This window comes from Petaurus breviceps, unplaced genomic scaffold (genome assembly GCF_028583685.1).
Source record: "Petaurus breviceps papuanus isolate PSGF00001 unplaced genomic scaffold, PetGlider_PUasm1.0 188, whole genome shotgun sequence".
Taxonomy (NCBI): Eukaryota; Metazoa; Chordata; class Mammalia; order Diprotodontia; family Petauridae; genus Petaurus; species Petaurus breviceps.
Window position 1 is genome coordinate 15435078 of NW_027185804.1, and position 25856 is coordinate 15460933.

The following is a 25856-nucleotide window of genomic DNA, read 5'->3' on the forward strand; positions in this document are numbered from 1 at the left end:
TTGTGGTGGACTAAAAGCTGCATAGAATACCATGGCACCATCTTCCCCCCAAAAAAAATTAATGAGAATAAAGCACAGGATGGTCCCACTCTACTCTGATGCCATATCTGGAATATATTGTTGAGTTAAGGACAATGCCTTTTCAGAAGGTTGTCAGCAAACTTGGCAATGGGCAGAGAGGAAAACAAGGATGATTTTTAAAAATATTATGTTAATTTTATTTATTTACTTTTCAGAGAAGGGAAGGCAAGGCAATTGGGGTTAAGTGAGTTGCCCAAGGTCACACAGCTAGCAAGTATGTCATGTCTGAGACCAGATTTGAACTCAAGTCCTCCTGACTCCAGGGCTGGTGCTCTATTCACTGATCCACATAGCTGCCCCAAGGATGATAAGATTTTTCAGAATCATGACAAAGAGGAAGATTTAAAGAAGAGGCAGTGTGACACATTGGGAAGATCACTGAATAGGGAACAAAGATTTGGCATTGAATCCAGTCTGACCACCCACTACTTTTGTTACTTTAAGCAGGTAATCTAACCTGTCTGGTCTTCAGAGACAAATACAAAGAACTTCATTAGATGACTTTGTTGAGCCCCTTCTAGCAAGAAAACTGATAATCCACCTTTAAAATAAATGCAGATTTTTCAACTGAAGAAGAAAGGACTAGGGTAGAGTGGGAATAGGGCTTTAGTCACCATGTGTTTGAAGGTTTGTCCTGGGAAAGAGGAGTTATATTTGCCTCACATTGGTTTGGGAAAGATTGACAAGTAAAACTTGCATGAAAGCTTGGTTCCACTAAAAAGAAAGAACTTATCCATGTGTAGGGATCTTTGAATGTGAAATATAGTGGAGTAAAGTTTTACATCAGTATAGTGACAAGAGCTCTGGATTTGGGGTCAGAGAAGCTAGGTTGGAATACCAGCTTATCTACTTACAGTGTGACTTTGGATAGTTAAACTCTCTGGATATTAATTTTCTCATCTGTAAATTGATTGAGTTGAAATAGATAATATCATAGGTCACTCCCAACTCTAAGTCTATTAGGTAATGGCACCAAGGTTCCTTTCTGCCATGAGATTATAATTACATCCTTCAAAATGAGGAGGAAATGACAAGCAAATTATTATTCTGGGCTTTATTCTAATCCCATTGGCAGGAGCTAATTGCTGAAAAAAGAAATATTTGAAATAATGAGGTAGGACTATTGAAAATTAAAATTTATGATAGATGAGAGAAAATGGTGTTAGTCTGCTGTGAATCCTAGACTTTGGAAGAAGAGATTCTAAAGGAGGGGAAAAAAAGGAAGAATCCATGTGTGCAAATTTGACAGGGGCAGTTAGCCCCAGAGAGATGGAGAATTCTGAAGTGTGGAATCTTGAAGACACAAACAGAAGCAATTCTCCTTGAAATTATCCCTGAACTAACACTTCTCTGGGTTCTCCAATTGTCTCTTAATTGCTAAATCCAATGGACTTTTCTTGTTTGCTCTCTTCTTGACCTCTCTGAAGTATTTGACACCCTCTCCCCCTTAGATATAATCTTCACCTTTGGTTTTTGAGTCACAGCACTCTCCTCACTCTTCCTCTACTTGACTGAGAATTCTTTTCCAGCCTTCTCTGCTCATCATCAATTTTCTTCCCAGTATACATCTAAAATGCAATACCTCCCAAATGAAACTAATTATGCTTCCCCTTATAACCATCCTCTATCCCTAACCTCACTATTCCTTTTGAGAACTCATCTTTCTAATATTTATCTAGGTTTTCAACCTATGAACCATTCTTGATTTTTTCCCATCAGTCCTTCTATGCAGTTGTTACCAAATGAAATTGAAGCTATCTCCATAGCCCCTTCTGTGCTTCTCCCATCGTCCACATGCTCCCAAATGGTGTCCAGTACCCAGATGGGTCAACATGTTTTCATTGCCTACCACAAATCCCCATCCCACCCCCACACCCTATCCTCATGGGCATTGATTGCCTAGAGCACCCATAGAACCAGGGCAGGCATTCTCCTGAGAGGGTTCCCTCTCTAAATTCCTTTTTCCCATTCTTCCCTTCCTGAACGGACAGTTCTAATTGGTATCACACTGCAGCCAATTGACATGGATTGAATTTATCCCTAAGTACCAGAATTCTGAGTTGTAACTCAGAGTTTAGTCTTCACTATTTTATTTTTGAAAATTCTTTCCACTCACAAATTTGAATATATTAAGACAAGTGTGTGTATCACAAAATAAAGGAAGGGCATTTTTCCCAAGCAAGAAAAATATTTCAAGAAACATATTAGGGGCGGCCAGGTGGCTCAGCGAATAAGAGCACCGGCTCCAGTGTTGGCATGACCTGGAGATCGAATCCTGGGCTCAGACACTCAGCACCACACCCAGAAATAAGTGGCTGTGTAACCTTGAGCAAGTTACTTAACCCTGATTGCTTAAAAAAAAAGAAAAAGAAACATATTAAATTCCTATTGTGTGTTAATTAGTTAAGAGTGTTATTGTTAAGTCATTTTAGTCATGTCTAACTTTTCATGACTCCTTTTGGGGTTTTCTTAGCAAAATAACACTGGACTCATTTGTCATTACCTTTTCCAGCTCATTTTATAGATGGGGAAACTGAGGGAAAAAGGTTAAGTAACTTGCTCAGGGTTTTACAGGTAATAATGTTTGAGATTGGATTTAAAGACTTATCTTCCTGACTCCAGGTGCAGCACTTTGCCCAATGTGGCATCTAACTGCCTCAATTAAGAGTGTAGGATCTTAGATTTTGAATTGAAATGGGCCTCACAGGCCATTTGAGTCAACATCTTCACATTAGAGATTAGCTCTCATCAGAAGTAGCTCAAAGTAGAATGTGATATCTTCAGAGACAATGGGTTCTTACTTTTCTGTGGCCTTTATCTGAAACTTGAATCACTGCTTGTTGGAGATGATGTAGGGGAGTTTCATATTCAGGTATATATTTGTTTAGATTATCTCAGAGATTTTGATTATCAATAATAGTATATTCTTTCCTTATGCATCATAGTGCTTAGAATCCTTAATATCTAACATTTATATTGTTCTTAAAAGTCTCTGTAGAATTTTTTTTTGCTTTTTGGTGGGGGGAAAACAGGACAATTGTGGTTAAGTGATTGCCCAAGGTCACACAGCTTGTCAGTATTCAGTGTCTGAGGCCAGATTTGAACTTAAGTTTTCCTGACTCCAGGAGAGGTGCTCTATTCACTTAGCCACCTAGCTGCCCCTCTGCAGACTTTTAAGTACAATAATGTATATGCAGAGAAATATATATGTATTATACACACATAGGTATGTAAACACACACACACACACACATATATATACATATTTCATCTTCAACACCTATTCTGTGAAGTAGATTCTGGTATTATCCTCACTTTACAGATGAGGAAAATAAGGCACAAAGTCAAGTAAGTTTCTCAGGCTCACACAGCTATTGATTTGTTATTTAATGTTGGATAGGTCATGAGAATATCATAATTACTAAATAAATCATTCCCTAAACTTTCTGTCCCTTAGGCTAACCATCTGCAAATCTATGTTAAGACTTATATTTCTTCTCTGACTCTTCTTCATCTCCAGGAATGGTATTAAGATAAAATGGGTCCATCTGAGTAAATTAATACCCCTGTTCATTTAGAAAAAAAAAACATTCTTGTTATCTGTCTTATGTGAATGCACTTTTTTGTTTCTTCTGTTTGTTTTTTGCCATGGAAGACAACCTTTCCCCCTGGCCCTACCATATGGAGTATTGTACAATTCATTTTGGTTGGGTCTACCATAAGCACTGTTTTAGTATCTTTCTATCCATGGATCATTTTATTATTAGTAAAATTGATTTCTTGATTATTTTTTATAATTGACTATAAACTATGAAAACAGCAATTAGGCACCTGCCAGGTTGCTTCTCAATTGAAGTTCTCAATATGTGTTGAAACGTGTATATATAACACATATACAAAAATGTTATGTACCTACACAATATATATATGTATAAGTATATATACACAAATATTTATGCAACCATTCAGACCTATACATATATACACATACACATATAATGTTATCAAGCTCAGAATCAGTTCAGGTTCTCTTCCTTTGAACATCATTCCCATTTCAGATCTCTATGGACTCAACAATCACCCAGGCAGTTGGCTTCAGTGCTTCCACATCCTGAGCAAACAAATGTTGCCTTTCTTTTTTATGTGCAATTGTAAATGAAAGGAAGAGAAAATTGCCAAATTAATTGAAAGATACGTCTGTCTTGTCTTGAATGTCACAGACATGCTGAAAGCCAGTGTACTGCTTTTGAAATACATCCAAGTATCCCAGGCCAGATCATCAAAAAGTCAATACAGATTTGGGCACAAAGAATGTTTCTTAGTAAACAGAAAGGAAGAAACAATATTTTATGCTAATACTTGGGTCAAATGACAGTTTGAGTTCACCTTTATCCATTTTTAAATATGAGTCTAAATATCATTCTTACTTACATCTTGAATGAATTGATAAATTGTCCACTGCTAAATCCTTTTAATGTAATTCTGTTGATATTCTATTACAAAATCATTCACAGAAGGTATAATCATGGATGATTAATTACTGAATCTAAAAGGCCATAGGTCATCAAGTGACTGGCTCACACTGACCTACTTTGGATAATTCTCAGTAATATAATGAAGACAATTTGAATAGTAGCTATAAGTAGAAATGATATTATTGAGGGATTAGCAGTGGTACCCTCAAACAAAAGAAAACAAGCTAGCTCTTGTCTGATAAGTCATACAGGACAGACACTAAGAATCCACATTTCTATTGTATAAAAATAAGCACCATTTATTTAATAAATATCACCCATCATTGTAGAAGGGTATCTTCTTTCTCATGGAATAAATCCCTAGGAAATGACCTGGAGTTATTTAGAAGCACACTATTTCATTTTCTGCCTACATTCTTGTTTTAGTTACTAAACAACAGAAATGTAGTTTAAGCAGGCTTTCCCATTCCCTGGATCTATAACTGAAGATAAATCACATCTCTGACCCTCGGTTTCCTTATTTGTAAAATGTGCTCAGTGTTATTTGTACTCTTTGCATCCTAGAGTTATTATTAAATGCGAGGTAAACCTTGGTCCAGAACTGAAATTTCAGGTTTCTCCATTCAAAGTTCAATCTTGGGGGGATGTCTCAAATTGATTGACTCATCAAAATGAGCACAGGCCAAACGGAGAAGTATGGAATGATGGACATGAGCCAGGCAGGATCTGTCATAGCCATTCCAATTTATTGATCAGAGGGCAGGGTTTATTTAAAGCAATTATCTCTTAGGTTCCCATGAGAAAATGTTTGATGTCCTTGTTTACTTACGCAAATCCAGATGTTTTAATGTCTTTTTTCCCTTGCATGCATCTATGTCAAGTTCGCTGCTCAGTTATCACATCCTAAACTCCTGCAGGTCAGGAAGAGATGATGAGCCAATCTTAAGAGGTAATATAGCCTTCACAGGGAGCCGGCTTGAGAGAAATCCTGGACCAGAGTCTTTCCATGAATGGACTGGGTCAGAGACTGGTCCTTAGCATATCTCCACTCAGGATTTCTCCTGGTGGCATCAATATTTGACTCATTCTCGCTCTTTTTATTTTGTCTCTTGACTGTGAGATTGGGATATAATTCATATCCAAGTCTCTCTGTATTTTTTTTAAGTCCCTGTTTCCATGAAAGCACTCAGGCTCATATAATAATCAGCACAGAACAGTTTTATTTTAACCAACCCAGAGCATAAAATAGAAGGATATACTAGAGTTTCATATTATCCAGTATAATACACTCATTTTTCTGCATTCCACATATGGAAATGCTAATTTTATTTGATGTATGTTGAGTTAGAAATAAAAAAGGAAAATTCTTAAAAAGAAGTTTTTAATGTATAGAAAGCACTTCATCACCAAAATTCATTAATATAGCTGCAAGTTCTGACAGAAGCTACCTTTCTGCAAATCTAAACAATTCATTGTTTTGTGTGGATCTTAAAGGAGAGTTTACAATGTGACTTTCCATGAGATTGAGTTTGAAAGAGTCTTGTATTACCCCCCTACTAGCTCCTAGGAAAAGGACAGAGAAAGGTGAAGGGCCTTGACCAAGGTAACAGCCAAGTTGACTCACTGAAATGTTATTATTTTCCCAAAAATTTAAGCATCAGGGAATCCATCTGAATAATCCAAATTAGTTTCTTGTTCTAGTTTTATTTCAATTAATCAATACTTCAGTTATCCCTTTATTAAATCCAATTGTATAGAACACTCATAGCAGAGAGGGTAGAATTTTGCATGTGGTGTCAAAAGGACTTGGGTTTGAATCCCACATATGATGATGCTAGCAGTTCATTACCATGAGCCATAGGCAACTAAGAAGTCATGTGTGGGTGGCAATCTGTGTTGGTAGAGGTACCCCACAAACAATGCTGATGAAATTTTAATTTTTTTGTGTGTTCATCACATTCTTGGGGCAGAAGTATGATATGATTTGAACTTCAAGTTTGACTCATCCAAAGAAGCATCAGTAGTCATATAGGATTTCTTAAACCTCCATACCTGCTTAATTGTCTCCTTTAGGAAGAATGATGGAGAAGCAAGAATAATGACCTAGAGCTCAAGAACCAGGATTTTAACTCCAGTTCTGCCATTCTTGATGTATGTCTTCAAGAAACTTTCTTCCCTTCTCTAAGTCTTATTCCTTAACTTTTACAATGAAAGAGTTAGACTAAATGATCTCTAAAGTTCATCCCATCTCTAAGAGTGTATTCTACTGGTAAATTATTATTTACCAGCAGATTAAATTATAGAATAAAATATTACTTTACCTGTAAAAACTGAGAAGGCCTCCATGGCTACATGGTACAGTGTAAAGATATTAGATTCAGGAATACTCATCTTCCTGAGTTCAAATCTGGTCTCAGACATTTGCTAGCTACGTGGCCATCAGCAAGTTGCTTAACCCTGTTTGCCTCAGTTTCCTCATCTGAAAAAATGATCTGGAGAAGGAAATAGCACTCCAGTATCTTAGCCAAGAATACCCCAAATGGTTTCACAAGGGGTTGAACTGGACACAGCCATGACACAAGACATCTAGAGGACCACAATTACTTTTTACATGTCATACCAGGAACATGCATTTGGAGAGCTCTTGCTTGATAAGAGGAATAGCAGGAACATGGGAATACCTTTACCAAGAAGAAAGGCATCTTAAAATCAGGGTAAAGGGGAAACAATCCTTGATATTTCCACTAATTCAATGTCTCATAAAGACCCTCATGTACTATCCCCAATCCCTTGATTCTGACTCTAGTCTCTTCTTGTTCCCCTCTACCTAGATTGAACTCTGGATGGAAAACCTTTTGAACGTACTCATAGTTCGATTTAGTCCATGTTGTACTGTCCCATCCAGATATCTGGACAATGCTTGCCATTTCTATAACAGTAAAAGATCTTGTTATTTCTGCCTTAGCTTTCTCAGTTGCTATGTGTATTAGTCAACTTGGGCAAGTTTGCTTAATATTTCAAAACCTGTTTCTTCATCTGTGTAATGGAGATAGTGCATTTCATGAGGGTTTACTATATACCAGGCACTGTGCCAAATACTAGGAATAAAATGAGAAGAAAAACAGATGGCTCCTACCCACAGGGAGAGTATTTTCTTTTTTTTTCTTTTTAACTTTTTTTCTTTCTTTTTAATTTTTTAGTTTATATCATTCATTTTCATATTAGTTTGAGTTACAAATTTCCTCCCCATTTTTCTCCACCAACCACTCCAAAACAGCAATTCCACTGAATATCCCCTCCCCCAATCTGCTCTCTCCCCAATCTTCTCTTATGCCCCCTCCAACTTTCTAGTAGGGCACAGTGGATCTCTATGCCCCAGTGGCTGTACATCTTATTTCCCAGTTACATGTAAAATAATAATTATATATATACATATATTTTTAAACATTTGATTTTAAAACTTTGAATTCCAGATTCTTTCCCTTCCTCCCTCATCACCCACACTCACTGGGAAGATAAGCAATTCAATATAGGTTATATACATGTAGATATGAAAAACATTTCTATAGTGGATATATTGTGAAAGACTCACTATTTTTCCCTCCATCCTATCCCACCCCCACTTGTTTTTTTTTTCTCTACATTGATCCTGTCCCTTTTCAAAAGTGGGTAATTCCAACTTCCATCCCCACGAAGCCAGCCTTCCCTTCCATTATCCTACCTCTCTTCCCCTTCCCCTCTTCTCTCCTGTAGGATGAGATACCCTATTTAGTGTTCATGTCATTCCCTCCCTAAGCCAAATTCAATGAGAATAAGGTTGATTCATTAACTTTTGCCTTCCTGTTCACCTTCACTGTAACATTTATCCTTTGCCTCTTCTATATGAGATAATATACCCAATTTTTTCTCTCTCCATCTCCTCTGATTATATTTCTGTCTTACCTCTGAATTTCACCTAAAAGTATTATCCCTTCCTATTCAACTGGTCCTGTGCTCTCTGTCTATTAATACCTGTACACACATATACACACAAACTCATATATGTATTAATATGCTCACATACCCTCCTATATAGACATATATATGTATATATACATATATATATACATACAAATATATTTCTATTCCCTTAAACTATGCTCATACTGAGAAAAGTTTCATAATTTATAATTATCACTTTTCCATGTAGGAATAAAAGTAGTTCAACTTTTTTAAGTTCCCCTATGATTTTTTCCCTTTTTCCCTTCTCATGCTTCTCTTGATTCTTGTATCTGCATATCCAATTTTCTATTCCACTCTGTTTTTTTTTCATCAAGAATGCTTGAAAGTCCTCTATTCCACTGAATGACCATATTTTCCCCTGAAACATGATATTCAGTTTTGCTGGGTAGGTGATTCTTGATTTTAATCCCAACTCCTTTCACCTCTGGAATATCATATTCCAAGCCCTTTGATCCCTCAGTGTGGAAGCTGCCAGATTCTGAGTTATCCTGATTGTATTTCCACAATATTGAAATTGTTTCTTCCCTGCTGCTTGTAATATTTTCTCCTTGATCTGGGAAATCTGGAACCTGGCTATAATATTCCTAAGAGTTTTCTTTTTGGTAGTTTTTCTGGAGGTTATTGGTGGATTCTTTCAAACTCTATTTTGCCCTCAGGTTCTAAAACATCAGGGCAATTTTCTTTGAGAATTTCTTGAAGGATGATTTCTAGGTTCTTTTTTTGATCATGACTTTCAGGTAGTACAATATTTTTTAAATTATCTCTCTTGGTTCTATATTCCAGATCAGTGTGTTTTCCAATGAGATATTTCATATTGTCTTCTATTTTTTCATTTGTTTGGATCTGTTTAAGCTTATCTTGATTTCTAGTAACGTCACTAGCTTCCATTTGCTCCAATCTAATTCTGAAGGAATAATTCTCTTCAGTGAGCTTTTGAGTTTCTTTTTCCATCTGTCAAATTTGGCTATTTAAGGCATTCTTCTCCTCATTGCCTTTTTGAGCCTCGTTTGCTGTTTGAGTTAGTCTATTCTTTAAGGTGTAATTTTCTTCAGTCAGATTGTTGACTCTCATGTCATAATTTTCTTGCATCATTCTCATTTCTCTTCCCAACTTTCCTCTACTTCTCTCATTTGATTTTCAAAATCCTTTTTAAGCTCCTCTATTGCCTGTAACCAACTTATATTTTTTTGGAAGCTTTTGGTGCAGGCATTCTGACTTTACTGTCTTCCTCCTGTTCCATGCTTTGATCCTTTCTGTCCCCAAACAAGGAATCCAAAGTCTGAATACTGTGCTTGCTTTGCTTCCTTTGCTTGCTCATGTTGCCCCTCAATCAATTGACTTTTGATCCTTTTGCCACAGTAAAACTCTGCTATCAGAAAAGGGAGTTTTATCCCAAATGCTGGGGTTTTTGTAACTGCTAAAGGTATTAGTTGTGTGTCCTCTCTGAAGTCTCCACATGCTCTGACACACTGCTCATGAATCCCAGGACCTCCACCCTAGACAGCAATCCATGTCCAAGCAGGTTAAAGTAAGAGCACTTACCCCTCACACTGGTTGCTTGGTCCCCCTGTAATCTGCAGAAGAGGAACTCTGAAGCAGCCACCAGGCTGCATGGCCATGGAGCCGCAGCTGCATCTCACCCCAGGGGCAAAGGACAGACCACACTCCTGAATTCCCAGATCCCAAAGTTTACACTCAACTGACCTCTCACTTTGTCCTTAGCATCTATTGGTTGATAATTCTGGAAACCACCACAGTTGCTGGTGATCTGAAATCCCTCTAGCCAGGGGCTGGTCAGATGCCCTGAGATAAAAACCTAGGTCTCTCCCAGGGCTGGGCTTGGGTTCCAGAGAGCAGCCCTGGGCCCTTACTACCGGCCTGCCAGGCTTTCCTCAGCAGGAGATTAGTTTATCCCTTTTATTTTGTGGGTTCTGTAGTTCCAAAGTTTTTCTAGAGTTATTTCTTACATGAATTGGAGTACAGGGAAGCCAGAGCCCCACAAAAGTCCTGTCTCTGCTCCTCCATCTTGACTGCACCCCCTTTTTTTCTTTTTTAAAAATTTTATTTTATACTCAAATACCAGAACATAATTACAGAAAAGATAAAAAAGACATAAACTTAAATATGGGAACTTAAATGAAAAGTAAGGGAAAAAAAGATTAGCAGGCCATAAGAAAAATTTCAAAATATGTTAAAATAGATGTTCATTTCAAGTAAGCCTGTATGATAAATACTATAGATTGTGTTGATTGATTTCCATCTTTTCTTTGCTTCCTTGTAAGTTTTCTTTTGTTCTCTGCTGTACATTTTTTGCTTTGTTCTTTTTTCCCTCCCCTCACCCCAGAAGGCTACAATTAAATATGGATATGTTTCTCTATAGTTATACATATATACATACATATATGCACATCTACTTTCCCAAATTCTACTCATCTTTGCTTTTATGTTTGTGTATATCTCTTGTTTCCTATACCTCCTGCCTCCTCTATTTCACTCCTACCCACTCTCTTAGCCTCCTATTACTTGCCTGACCCTCTCCAAGTATCTTTCCCCTATATTCCCATTCCCCGAAATCTAATCACCCTTCTATAGCCTTGTATAAATTATTCCCTCACCCTACCCTCTAAAGATGAATCCTGACTTGTCTCTGTAGTCCCTATTCCCCCACCATTTTATTTCTTCTGAATTTAGAAGACTTTTATAATCTTATATATATATATATATATATATATTTTATATAAGAGTATATATATATTATATATATATATACACATACATACATACATACACACATATTGTTCTCTCTTAAACCCATTCCAACTTAGGTTACTGGAACTACCAGCCCTCCTCCCACATCTAATGCCTCTGTATCAATTCTTCTTGCATCTAATTCTTATCAAATAATTATAACTTTTTAGCTGTTCCTAAATGGTTTTACTTTTTTTTTTTTTTTTAAGCAATCGGGGTTAAGTAACTTTGCCAAAGTCAGACAGTTATTATTTCTGGGTGGGGTGCTAAGTGTCTGAGCCCAGGATTCGATCTCCAGGTTTTCTCAACACTGGAGTCGGTGCTCTTACTCGCTGTGCTACCTGGCCGCCCCATATGGTTTTACTTTTTAAAGTCACCAAATTCCTATCATACTCAGGAGGTTTACCCTGATCTTTCTCATGAGCTACCCAATTAGTAATAAGAATCTTAAATATATGTTTTGCATTTTACAAATATAAAAAGTAAACAACCTGTCCTTTTTGAATTCCTTATAATTGGTCTTTGGCATGTACCTTATGATTCTGTGGGCTCTTTAATGTCAAATATTCTATGAAGTTATTTTTTTTTAATCTTGAAAGTCTGAGTGTTGATCAAATGTTTATTTTTTTTTCATTCAGGACTATGTTTAACTTTACTGGGTATCATATTTTAAGACAGAGCCCCAGTTCTTTTGTTCTTCAGTACATAGTGCTTCAAGACCTGTGGTCTTTTAATATCTCTCCTGCTAGATCTTCTGTGATTCTAATTGTGGCAACATCATATTTATATTGTTTTATTCTTCTTGCTTTTAATATTTTGTCCTTGAGCTGGGAATATCTGAATTTGACTATAATATTCCTATGAATTTTCCTCATAGGATTTTTCTAAAGTGGTGACCAATGGAATTATTTTTTTTAATTCCTAATCCCCCCCCACCTTGTTCTGATGCTTCATTACAACTTTCTTCAATTATTCCTTGAATTATCACATCAAAATTCTATTTTTATCATAACTTTGTTAGTCCTATTATTTTTATGTCTTCTTTTTTGATTTATTTTCTAGATATGTTGTTTTCTTATAAGATGTTTTACTTTCTCTTCTATATTTTCATTATTCATGTTTAATTATTTCTTGTTCTCTAACTTCACCTTGCCCAATTTTAATTTTCAAAGTATCATTTTCTTCCTTAAGATACTAGATATCCTTTTCTAATTAGTTAACATTCTTTTCACAATCTTTTTTTTTTCCTGGATTATTGTTTTTTAATTTTTTTTCTCCATCTCTTTCATTTTTTTGTCTTTTTCTTTTTTTGGAGGGGAGAAGGCAAGGCAATTGGGGTTAAGTGACTTGTTTAAGGTCACACAGCTAGTAAATGTGTCAAGTGTTTGAGTCTGAATTTGAACTCAGGTCCTCTTGACTTCAGGGCCTTAACTCTATTCACTGTATCACCTAGCTGTGCCACTGTCATTTGATTTTTAAAGTTTTTTTTTGTTAAGATCTTCAATTAATTCTTTTTGGGCAGGTGACTATTTGATGTTACTCTTTGGGGTCAGAAGGAGGTTTCTTTATTTCAATAATCTCCTCTGAAGATGAATCCCTATCTTCTCTATTCTCACAATAGCTTTCTGTGGTTGGATTCTTTCTTCTCTGCCTATGCATTTCTTTTTTTGTAGTAATAGTTTAATTTTTGCAATCCCCTCTAGCTCCTGGGTGCAGGAAATGGTTCCTCTTGTCATATATCTTCAGTTCTCCCCTCTACCCTTGAAGCAAAGGCAAACCTCCAGCCTCCTGAAGTGCCCCCAGCCAGGGGCTTTCTGCCCTACCGCGTTTGTGCTCACCAGGAGGATGCTGGTTCCTTCTCGCCCCCACCACTTTCCACAGTGCAGCTGGGTCTGGCTTTCCTAGTCAGCAGGAGTTCCCTCGATCTTCCTAGGCTCAGATGCCCAACTCTCCTTACTATTGGGGGTAAAAGTACCCATGACTGGGACCAAGGCCATCTCCCAACCCAGCTAGCCCCAGGGCTTGCTGCTTATTGTTAAAAGGGAAAGCCTGGAGGTGTTTACTTTTCATTGTGGATCAAAACCCCTTCCTGGGATTTTTCTCTTGATATTCTCAAATTGTTCCAGGAAGACCCCTGTTGTGCCACTATTTTAAACTTATTTTTACCTGCACTTTTTTTCCTTCTGAGGTGCTATTTTATCTCTTTTGTGAGGGAAAATCCCAAGAGTGGAGAATTTTCTAACCAACCTCTTCAGCCGTCTTCCCAGAATCCTCTCCCTAGAGCTTATTCTAACTGGGGGGAAAGTGAGATAAAAGGGGGCAAAGGGTCTAGTGGGGACAAGGCAGGTGATGAGTAGGAGAGAATTCTAGAGATTTAAGAGTGGGCCCAGGAGGGAAATGTATATAGACTGCCTGAGCACTTCATGAGATGGTCGTCCAAAGGCAGGCATCCCCCAACCAGAGGAGAGGGCTTCAGAGATGGGGGGATAGATCAGGTGCTTTACTTTCCATGTTAAAATTTTCTGAGGATCAAATGAAACAGAAGCACTTTGAAGACTCCCAAGTATTATACACATGGAAATGACTATTAAAAAAAATTAGTTTTGGGATGGCTAGGTGGTGCCAGAATAGAGCACCGGCCCTGGATTCAGGAGGACCTGGGTTCAAATCTGGCCTCAGACACTTAACACTTACTAGCCCTGTGACCTTGGCCAAGGCTCATAACCCCTAACTTCCATTTATATTACCTCTCCCTCTGCTGAGGTCTCATATTTTGACTTAGAATTTGCCTTTGAATATTCAGATGCCTCTTTTTTTCAGAATGAACCCATTCCCTCAGTAGTGAACTGCAGACTGCCTTCTGTCTGATATGTATTGGTTCCCCCAAATCTGGCAAGCTTTCTCCTTTAAGAAGGAATTCTGACTAGTGTAGGCAAGTTTGGTCCAGTGAGCTTTCAGTGCATGTGGTGAGTAGATTGCAATTGTCTGTCAGTTGTCACTCTATTCTGTCTTTGACCGGATTACATCTAGGCATGTGAATCTATTCCCTTTGGGTCACGATGATAGCTTGATGAGTTGGGTAATTGGCTCTCATTCCAAATTCTGTGGATTTGACATGTCACCCACCTTTGCACTCCTATTCATATTTTCTTCTAGGGCAGCACTTTGGAAGTTGGTGATTCTTCAAGTGATGCACTCTGTATTGTTAATCTTATTAAATTGTAGTATATTTATTCTGTTGGCTGTGATTTCTTGCTCTGACATTTATAATCTAAACCCAATGCTGTGTGTGTGTGTGTGTGTGTGTGTGTGTGTGTGTGTGTGTATGAGTGAGGAGGGGTGGAGGAAGGGAGGGAGAGAGAGGGACTTCTTTGGCAGTCTACTGAGGCCTAAGGACACTTTCTCAGAATCATATTTTGTTGCCAATTTCCACACTGAAAAAACATATGAAATTTCAATTAAGGGTTGGTGAAAATATAGATCTATTATTGTTATTTCTTTTTTTCATTCAAGTTCACAGACCCATGGAAATCTATACATGGAATATACATCGTGAACTTCTTCCCTTACCTGATATATTTTTTCCAGAGTTACTTTCTAAAATACTTTGAATGCAAGGATTGATGAAAGAAAGTAGCCTGAATTTTAGGAAATATTTCTTCTGGAAAGACTTAGTTATTCTTTTGCTTTTCTGTATCACAATGAGTGTGTGTGTGTGTGTGTGTGTGTGTTTGCATGAGTGAAGGTGTGGAATAGGCTAGTTTCCCAACATGGGTTGCAAATTCTCTGAGACTCTTGCAGACAAGATATGATCTCAATTACTATCCTCATCCAGAGAATTAATTCTATGCCTTTCAGTAGACAGGGTGCATATATAGTGGTACCACATTGGCCTAGGAATGTTGGATATTCTAGAAGGCGTGCTGACTTGTAGCTCCTGGGAATTTTAGTCTGATGAAAAAGACTTAGAGAGAGAAATACCATGTTGCAGCATTTAAACACGTGCTGAGCTAAAACTGAAATAAGTAATGTAAAGCATGCTGCTCTAGTCAAGGGAAGGTATATATCTACAGAATAACAGAATGTCAGAGTTAGAAGCATCTTCAGAAACCATCTAGTCTGACCTGTGCTGTAATGAGCCATGCCCTCTACAGCAAGCAAAGGTTCTTTACCTGGGGGTCCATGGATCACTAGAAGGTTGTTTCAACAATGCAGTATTCATAATGACTATGGTAACTATAAATATGCTGATATGGTTATTAATCACAAAATATACTAGGCTCTCTACATGGGGGACAAAGCTAGAACATTTATTCAAATACCAGAAAACTGAGTCCCAAAACCAGAAAGTCAAAGCCGTCACAGTAGTTATGAAGTTGGCACACATAGTTAATATAGTAAACACCCACATTCTCAAGCCTTCAAAAATAGAACAGGCTACCTCAGGCAAAGATGCTCCTCTCCTCACTCACGGCAACTGCTCAGCATCCACACAGAGTGCTCCCAGCAGCTCCAACCTCCTGCAGCTCCCTTCCCTCATAGTCCTCAGCAGGAGTCCTTAGCAGAAATTCTGGATGGCTCAAATAAAAGGAGTTCACACCACCACTGCTCTTGCCACTGCCACTGCTGCTGCCATGCTTCCAGTCACTGCACACACACTAGCTTGCCTCCCGCTTCTGCTTGCCCCACCTCTTCCTGCTATATTAGCAAGTTCAAGGAGCACAGAAGAGCTTCAAATCCCATAACCATTACCAAGGAGTGTGTCTACACACATATGTGTATGCATGGGTGTATATATAAACACACATACATATATGTATATATGCATATGCATATATATATATATTCACTAGTCTCTTGGTAAAGTAAAAATTTCTTTCAATTGTGAGAGAGAGAGAGATGGAGGGAGGGAGAGAGACAGAGAGAGAGAGAGAGAGGAGGAGAAGGAGAAGAGAAAGAAAAGTGATTATTACCATATTTCAATATAATTGGTTTCTTAAATACATATTTGCATATACACGTGTATGTATATATATATATATGTGTGTGTGTGTGTGTGTGTGTGTGTGTGTGTGTGTATCAGATTGTAAGCTCCTAGATGGCAGCGACTATCCTTTGATTAATTATATCCCTGGCTCTTAGAATGTTGCCTGACATGTAATAGGTGCTGACTAAATATTGATTGAATTAGATCAGTCATCTCTATGCACTTATAAACATTATTCTGAGAAAGGGTTTATAGACTTTACCAGATTACTGTCAAAGAGATCCAGAACATGAAGAGGCTAAATCACTCCTTGGTGGTATCCCCAAGAGCTGACCTTCCAACCACCATTTAAACATCTCCAGTGACCGGGAGCTATCCAGTGAGATTGGCCTCTAGCCACGCATACAAGGATGTTCTTGAGCAGCTGGAAGTGGCTCACAAGAGTCAATTATTCAATTTCAATGTGAGAATTTGAACCTTGGAGATCCAGAAAAACTACAAAGCAAGGCTTGCTTTACTGTTTTGTTGGTTGTCTAGACTTAAGAAAATGACTGTGAAAATGTTAGTTATGCAGATTAAATATAAAAGTGTCATGAATATATTTTTTGAGAGTACAGCATACCACTTGTCCATATCTTTCATCCATTGCTACTAGTCCTTCCTTCTGTAGACAAGCAAGAACCAATATAATCCCACTTCCACATAAGATATATTTTAAAATGCCTCTGCATCCTATGTATTCCTCTCTCCAGTCAAAACATCCCAAGTTCCTCTGGGCAAATTTTGAAAGTTTGGAACGTTGAATGAAGGCAAATTAAAACAAAATTTAGGACTTGCATAATAGGGTGGGAAAAATAATAGGATGCAATGTAGGTCTATGATTATTTCTTCTTTTAGAGAGGTGCTATTAAGAACTTACAGGCTTCATGCTAAAGAATATATATTTCACCTTGTGGGCACTATCACCTTAGAATCAGTATAAAATTGTGGAGAATTTTAATCGTTATTTACATATATTAGTGTATTTGACTCTACTCATTAAAAATGCAAATGTATAAATTTAGTTCAGGGATAATGATGATAATAATAAATACAATAATGATGATTGTTGGCATTTCTATATTATCTTAAGTTTGTAATAATATTACCTCATTTGATTCTCACAACAACTCTGAATGGTAGGTACTATTATGTGCATTTTACTTATGTACTATATTCAATATACTGCCTATATTGATAAGTTATTATAAATAACTGCCAACTTAATAACTATACTATCAGAACAAGGCAAAGCAGAATATTTGGTGCAAGAATTCTTAAACTTTTATGTATTGCCTGGCAATCTGATGAAGTCTTTGTATTTTCTCTATTTTTAATGCATAGAGACATACATAGCTGAAAAGGATACCAATTACATTGAAATATGATTAGCGAAATATTTAAAATGTTCTTGGACACACTGAAATAAAGAATTACCCCCTAGGTTAAAGAGCCATTGATTTAAAGGGGCCAGAAATCATCAGTAAAATAATGGAAACATTATTTACAAATAAGTGCAATGTCCTTCTCTTTATTCCCACTGAATAGTATGAGAAATGAGCTCTCTCAGAGCTTCAATATGGGGAGATCATCTATGAGTGAAGAAAGCTGGTGGCTAGGTCTGTGGGTTGTAGTGAAGCACCATTTGTGTCTTGCATCTGTGGCTAGGCCTGCTCATTTTTCTAATCACCCAGTTGACAGCCTTTCACTATATCAGCCCCCTTCAGCCTGCCTCAGGTACTGTTTATTGTTGTTGTTATTGTTATTTTACCTTCTAAGATACTAGTATTTTTATCCTTCTCTACCTGGTCATGAAGCCAGTTGACTCCATTCCTACTTACACCTGGATTAGGGAAAAAACAAACTCCTTCTCCTTGTGGTCATTTAATCAATCAGAGGCTCAAGAATCCCATCCTTAGTAATCAAACTCTTTTTTTTTCTCCCACATACATATGTAGGTTGTCTCTTTACTTCTGTGGGAAGAGAAGGGGGAGGGTGGAGGAAAGGATGAAGGGAAAAAGAACATACCAGTGATTCCAGTGTTCTGCTTCATAGCCTTAAAACTCTCCCTTCATTTGGCCATAAAATGAAGGCATGTATCTCACATGGACTGATAAAACACTTCTGAAGCTCATAAGGATGACCTCTGAACTATTCGTCTTAAAGTCATAAGATCTGGGTTGGCTTCCTGAGTCTAGAAATCACTAGCAGTACAACCTCAATCAAAGGACTTTTTTTTGAATATGTTTCCTCATCATTAAAGTGGGAATAGTATTGCATTCACTGTCTACCTCACAGGATATCAGAAACTGAGGCTGAGGGCTGGACATTGCAATGGATTGTAGGTTTGTGTGACTGCTCCATTGGCTTAGTAAATACCTTTAGCTTTGCATCTGTAAGTCTTTCTCATATAATCATTCACAACAATTTAAAATCCCAGTCCAAGCAGGATCCAACTGGTCTAACAGCCTGTGTCTTATATTAGAGTACTGGAGATCCCCTACTTACCTCAGACTCATAGGGATTAGGACTCTGTGTTTTGTTTTGTTTTTCCTTTAGAAAGGGATACAGCACTGGTAGAGATTATCATATGATGAATTAGCATTTATTAATTGCTTGCCTAGAACATTAGACTTTTACCTAGATAAATGGTGATTATCAGCAATTACTTAAGTCTAATTATTGGCAAATATGGAGGGTGTTTACTCTAGAAACAAAAGTGGTTTTCCCTTAGTCTGTGTGTTTGGCCTCTACCCCAGAGGCTTTGGAATATCCATCTAAAGTGTTTAAACAATTGACACATTGTGTAGGGAATTGAAGAACTAGATTTATTGCAAACTAGAAGTGGGAACTTCATTTAGTCTTTAGTTTATCTAAATTGTCAATCATATTTCCAAATGAGAGAAGGGTATTGCAAGCTTACCAGTTCCTTTTTCCCCCCAAAATGGCTTTTATACTCTATATTATACTGGTATAAAGACACTGGTTTTCTCTCTATCCCATTCTAGACCTCCTCCCTTTTTTTTTGGATGGAATCTCAAAGAACTCTGGGAAATTCAGCTATATTTCAATAAATTTACATTAAGGGATGTCACCTTTTCCCCAGATGGACATTTCTTTCCAATGATGTCAAAAGAATTTGCTTATTTTTTACTCTAAAGATTACAGGAAAATACTTGCATAATTGAAGACAACTTAAGGACCAACAGTTCAAGTGAAAATAGATCAAGGCATATTAGTATATCATGAGTTCAGTCTGAGTCAGAAAAATGATATAATCACCATAAAAATAAACAAAAAAACAAGCAAATTCAGTCTTAAAATACATAACCAAGGGCATAGAGCTCAATATATGAGATTTCATAGTCCTATATATAAAAACAGATATCATTAGCCCAAAATATTTTTATTTCATTAAATATTTCCTGATTATATGTAAAAAAAAAAACAGTCATTAAAAAAAAGTGAGTTCCAAATTCTCTTCCTCTTTCCCAACCCTTGAGAAGGCAAGCAATGTATACTCAGTTATACATGTGAAGTCATGCAAAACATATTTCCATCTTAGCCATGTTGCAAAAGAAAACATACACACACACACACAACAAAGATAAATTAAGTTAAAAGTATGTTTCAATCTGTAGTCAAAGTCCATCAGTTCTCTCTCTGGGAGTAGATAACATTTTTTCATCATGGGTCTTTTGGAATTTTCTTGGATCTTTGTTTTGATCAGAGTAGATAAGTCTTTAATTGTTAATCATTTTGTAAATTTTGGCTACTGGGTACAATGTTCTCTTGGTCCTGCACAATTTTCTTTGCATCAGTTCATATAAGCGTTCCCTGTTATTTTTTTCTGAAGCCATCTTGCTCATAACTTCTTATAGTACATTAGTATTCTATTACAATCATATACCACTACTTGTTTGGCCATTCTCCAACAGATGTGAAAACTCTTTATTTTCAATTCTTTGTCACCACGAAAAGGAATGCTAGAAATATTTTGTCTAAATTGATCCTTTTCCACTGTCTTTGATTGTTTTGGGATACACACCTAGAAGTGATATTGCTAGGTCCAAGGGTATGAAGTTCTATAGCCCTTTGGCATAGTTACAAATTGTTCTCCAGAATAGTTGCACTAGTTCGTCAAGAATGCATTTGTGTCCCAATTTTTCCACATCCCCTTCAATATTTGTCACTTTCGTTTTCTATTGTGTTAGGCAATCTGTAAAGCCTAGCAAGAGCAGCTCTCCACAGGACTGCTAATGGGAACAACTTTAAGGTTCTAATCACATAGTATAGCAAACTCTCTATTTATTCAGTAGTAAACTAAAGCATGACATTCACAGAAACCAAAGTGCAGCACTCCCAACATTATAACATAACAACTTATCACTAAAGTGGCCACATAGTTTTCATCAAAGTGACCACATAGTTTTAAACAAAAGATACCATTCAGTAAGCCCTTAAATCAATCATCCTTAAGGAGCAAGTCCCTAAGGGATACAAAGTATAAAAGTCAAAGTTCTCCCCCCCAAGTCACATTGTCTCAATCTCTCCTTCTTCTTGATTGGAGATTAGTTTCCAATCATCCTTAAGAGGTACAAGGTACAGAGTACAAAGTTCTTCTACCCCGAAGCCCGAGTAAATCTTGATCTTCTTAGTCATCATTAAGGATGCAAAGAGAGGTCTTTTCATCTTGACTCAAGGCTGGCTCTCAGATTATATGGTTCTTCTTCCATGGTCCCAGGTTTTGACTGCATTTACCCAACTGTCATCTGGATTTAAAGGTAAGCAGCTCTCAGTTCCTTGTCCAGCTCCTTGTCCAGTTCCCTGCCCAGTTCCATAGAGAAGCTCACAATATCCAGTGCACCTCAAGTCCTTCACAGTTTCTGTTTCTGGGGAGACAAAGCTTAATAGAGTCACACAATTCTCATGCACATTGCCCGGACAATCATCAATTCACTATCTGCCTCTGAAATCAACACAGACCCACCAACAAGGTATGAGAAAGCAACACAAATTGCCAGTACAGTCCCAGAACCTACAAAATCCTCCTCCAAAACTTCTGTAAACAGACAACAAGAAAATTCTCTTCCAGGGCTTCCAGTAAGGTCTCAGGACTTCTGTACCAACACAAATCAACACACACAGAACATACAAACAGAATGCCTCATCACCACAAAGTTCCCCTTCTCAATTCTGCTCTCTCCCAGGTTGGGTTGTTCCTTATACGGTCATTAGCTCCTCCCGGTTCTGCCCCTTTTTGTTGCATCAGCAAGTACCTCCCACTGTGGGTTTCACAAGTTCTGTTTCTTAACAAAGACTAAATATAATAATCATGGGCAGGGCTCAAAAGAAATTTGAACTGAAACAAGGTGCTAAATAATTAAATAGCTGAAACAAGGTGTTAAGTACTTCTTTGCTTGCCATTACATACTCTGATATGTATGAGGTGATAAAATATAATATTTGCAAAGCACTTAGAACAGCATCTAGAGGTTAGTTCCTTAATAAATGCTTCTGTTCTTCCTCTCTCCCACCCCACTACACCATGCTTTCAACAGGCCACACCTTGCCAATTAGGAAAGTCACAAGCAAATATTATGGAGTATGTCCAAAGGAGAGTGTCGAGGATGCTGAAAGGAATGGAAACTATAAAAAAGAAGGGTAAATTGATGAAGGAAGCAGGGATGATTTGCATAGAGAAGAGACTACAAATGGATCAGGATGGAGATTTTCAAGTATTTTGACAGTTGTCCTGATTTTTCTTTTCTCCAAAAAGGTATAGTGTTATTCCCATAATGCAATAAATGTCCATGATAGATGAACTTCTCTTGGTTCTTTATAACCCCAGATAAGAAGGGGTCCTGGTCAGGAGCAAAAGATAGAAGGTACGTAGTCACAAATGTCTTGGTATCAGGAGAGGTTTCCTGATGAACGTTCTCCAACATTGTAATGGACTGCCTGGAGAAGTAGGGGAGGCTTAAAATGAAAGCTAGATGACCGCTGGTCAGAGATGTTGCACAAGGGATTCCTGTACACATATAGGTTGGATTAAAAGATGCTTAAGTTAACTAACTGAAATTTTGTGAATTTGTTATATTTTGCTGACTATTCAATTGATTCCTTACTACTCACCCAGTCATTATGGTTTTGTTATAATGTTTAGCTCAAAAACACAAAATTCAGTTGATTAAGCAGTTGTTTTTCCTATTAGATGCAGAATTGAATTCTTCATTGAATTCTAACTGAATTATAGATGGAAACTTAGGGCTGCTACAGAGATATATTGCTGAAAAGGCAGTAGAAAAGGCTTCAGTCACAATAGATCTCATCTACTGGCAGGCTAATGTGAACAAAAAGAGATAATCACACTACTACTATGTTGGGCAGAATTGGGGGGGGGGAGAGGAAATGTGATTTGTAAGATGTTGCTTTGGGAGAAAATAGGATGTTATTTGAGTTTTGAACTTGGAACCTCAGCCACTTGACAGCTATAACTGTTGACATGTCTTTATATTTCTCTAAAATGGAATTTCCTCTCAGTGGAGAGGCAGGATTGGCAGAATCTAAGCATCAGTGTTGTTTCTCTTCATTTTTAGGAGGACCAATAACATTATGAGGGAGTTAAGTGAGGCAGAGTTGCGCAAAGTTGTCAGCCTCATTCTTTCTTCCAGGCTCATCAAAGTCCAGTGGCAAGGAAAAGTAAAGACAGCTGATGATGGTCCAGGATGCAGTGAATGACCTTGACATCTTTCATATCTAACTAAGCTCAAAGACATTTCACAGTACCTGGTTTAACCATTTTCGTGCCTGTTGTAACAAATTTTTCTCATCTACCCATTCCACTGGGGGAAGTCTCCACATGCCTGGGGTAAACAGTCCCTAAGTTGCTGACATGTTTGAGGTTTGTTGGTTATCCTCAGCCTGGTTTAGCTCATCTACCTAGATAGTTTTACCTGGTTGTGGTCCAAGACCATGAGTCAACTTCTTGGAGTGACAGGTGACAATTCAGTGCCAAGGGAACACCAAAGGTGGATTAAAAGTCCTGGAGAGGGCTGGGCAAGCACTTACACAAGAGGTAATAGTCTTCCTTGAGCATCCCATCCACCCCAGCTAGATGGCATAGTGGATAAATCACCAGGCCTGGAGTCAAGAAGACCTGAGTTCAAATTGAGACTCAGATACTAGCTGTATGACCATGGACTTGTCACTTAACTCTATTTATATCAGTTTCCTCATCTATAAAATGAGTTAGAGAAGGAAATCACATACCCCTCCAGTGTCTTTGCAAAGAAAACCCCAAAGGGGTCATGAACAGTTGCACACAGCTGAAAGGATTGAATAACAAGTGTTAGTACAACAAGGACAGCAGGGTAATAAGTGCTTAGACCAGGAAGGCAACAGCTGTTGCCAATGTGTCTCAGGTAATCAGCAACCTCTCTTATGCTGAGCCTGCCTGTAGTCTGTAGTTAAAAGTCAGGGGAGGCAGACCTGTGGGCTGGTGATTCCTAGATTCTTTTTCAGGGTTATCAGAGAGCTGAGTGTGTCAAAAGGAGGGAGATCAAAAGGACAAGTAAGAGGCAGTGCAAAGAAGATTTCCTACATCTTAGAGAGCTTTCCTTATTTAGGTGTGTATTACATGATGTCCTTGAAGAAGTCTTTGTGAGCCATGCCGTGCAACAATCAGTCTGAGGGTTTGAGCAATAAAAACAATAGTGACTATAAAAAATGAACAAATTAAGCTACGTGGGTTGCTTTGACCCCTCTAGAATCTTCTCCTGCTCTCTTGGAAGTATCAGAGGTGAAGGACCCAGTAAGCCTGAGGCAATAGACCTTTGACACTGAGGTAAGGTACATGAAGAGATTGTAAACTTACAACTGAGAAAGATGTTCATTATGTAACAAGAGTGGGATTTGTGTTGAGACAAGATTTGTAAACAAATCCATCAAATTATGAGCCACAACCAGCAAAGTTGAAAGTTTTTTTTTCTTTAAATAACTTTCTAGACCATTTGGGGATGAGTATGAGGAAATATTCTCCTTTTCACATAAGTATTTCAACTTATTTTATGTATTGTTTTCCCCAATTAGAATGTAAACTCCTTGAGGGAAGGGGCTATGTTTTTTTTTTTTTTTTTGCATTCCCAGTGCTCAACACAATGCCTGGCACATATTAAGCAGGTAATAAATAATTTTATTGACTGACTGTTGTCTGAAATGGTAGATAATCCTACAAGCCTATTGATCCATCTTACCCAAAGGTAACTCTCCTTGTATCTTAGAGAATATCAGTTTTCATCAATGTTTCTTTATGTCTTCAATAATAGGCTTCCTTCAATCTTCTGATGCCGTCAGCCCTCTATAATGGTGAAGGCTGTCTTACTGACAGGTCTGCTAAGTCTGCATGCACTTTTAGAGATTCTGCCTATGGATTTCTCAGCTCCTTAACACTGAAGCCATAAGAAAAGGCCACCAGAATCCCAGCCTTGGTGCACTGTGGACAAGTTGTAAGGCTCAGTGTGATTACACTTTATGAGGGTAATTTTGGCTTGTCTGCTCATATTATTTGACATTTAAAACTAGATGGGCCAATGTATTATAGAGTAAAGAAGAACTGGGTACCAGCTGAGAAATGGACTGGCTGACCTGTAAGTCATTCCCATCTCAAATGTATGTGATTCTTCTATTATTCTTTGAGCCCAAGTAAGCTAGGAAGGTCTAGCTGCTAGGAATCTCATTTCACATGAGTCACTTTCTCAGAGGGTTGGAAGCCTTTTTCTTCTTTATTTTTCCATCACAGAAATGTCCTTCTTCCCCCCATCCCGTTAAGTTTCCAGATGATTTCTAGTATTTTTTTTTAAATCTTCTGTTCATAGTCAAGGAAATAGTGTGACTTCATCCAACTTCTAAAAACTTATACACTCAGCATTTTTCATTTGCTTGGACCTTGAACTACTAAAGGCTGCATATTATGGATGACTAAGTACATCTGGATAGGCTTGATGCCATATCATTTCTATCAAAACGAAATAAAGATGGGGTTGTCAGACTTAGTAAACAAACTCAGGCTACATTGTTGAAAACTAAAAATTTCTTGAGAACTGTGAACTTGAGAATTAGTAATTATTTATCAAAACAATTGTCTTTTTACTTCCTGATCTGAGTGATGACAGGTATGTAAAAGATATCCCTTCCTCCTGCTTAAATTCGTTCTAGGAAAATATGATACTAGATGAAACTGGTAAAATTAGCTCCATAGGAACAATATTAAAAGAATCTTTAAAAACATATGAGTGCATACCCAAATTAACTTTAAAGGGCATATGAAGAAAGATACTACTTACATACAGAAAAAGAATGGATAAATAGAAGTATGTATAGATAATTTTACATATATATGTATATGACATGCATATATACACACATACATGTACACATATCTATTTGTGCCTAACTATAACCATCTCCAGGGAAGTGGGGGGAAGGGAAGAAAAAAAATTTGGTAAATTTTGTTGTTTATTTGA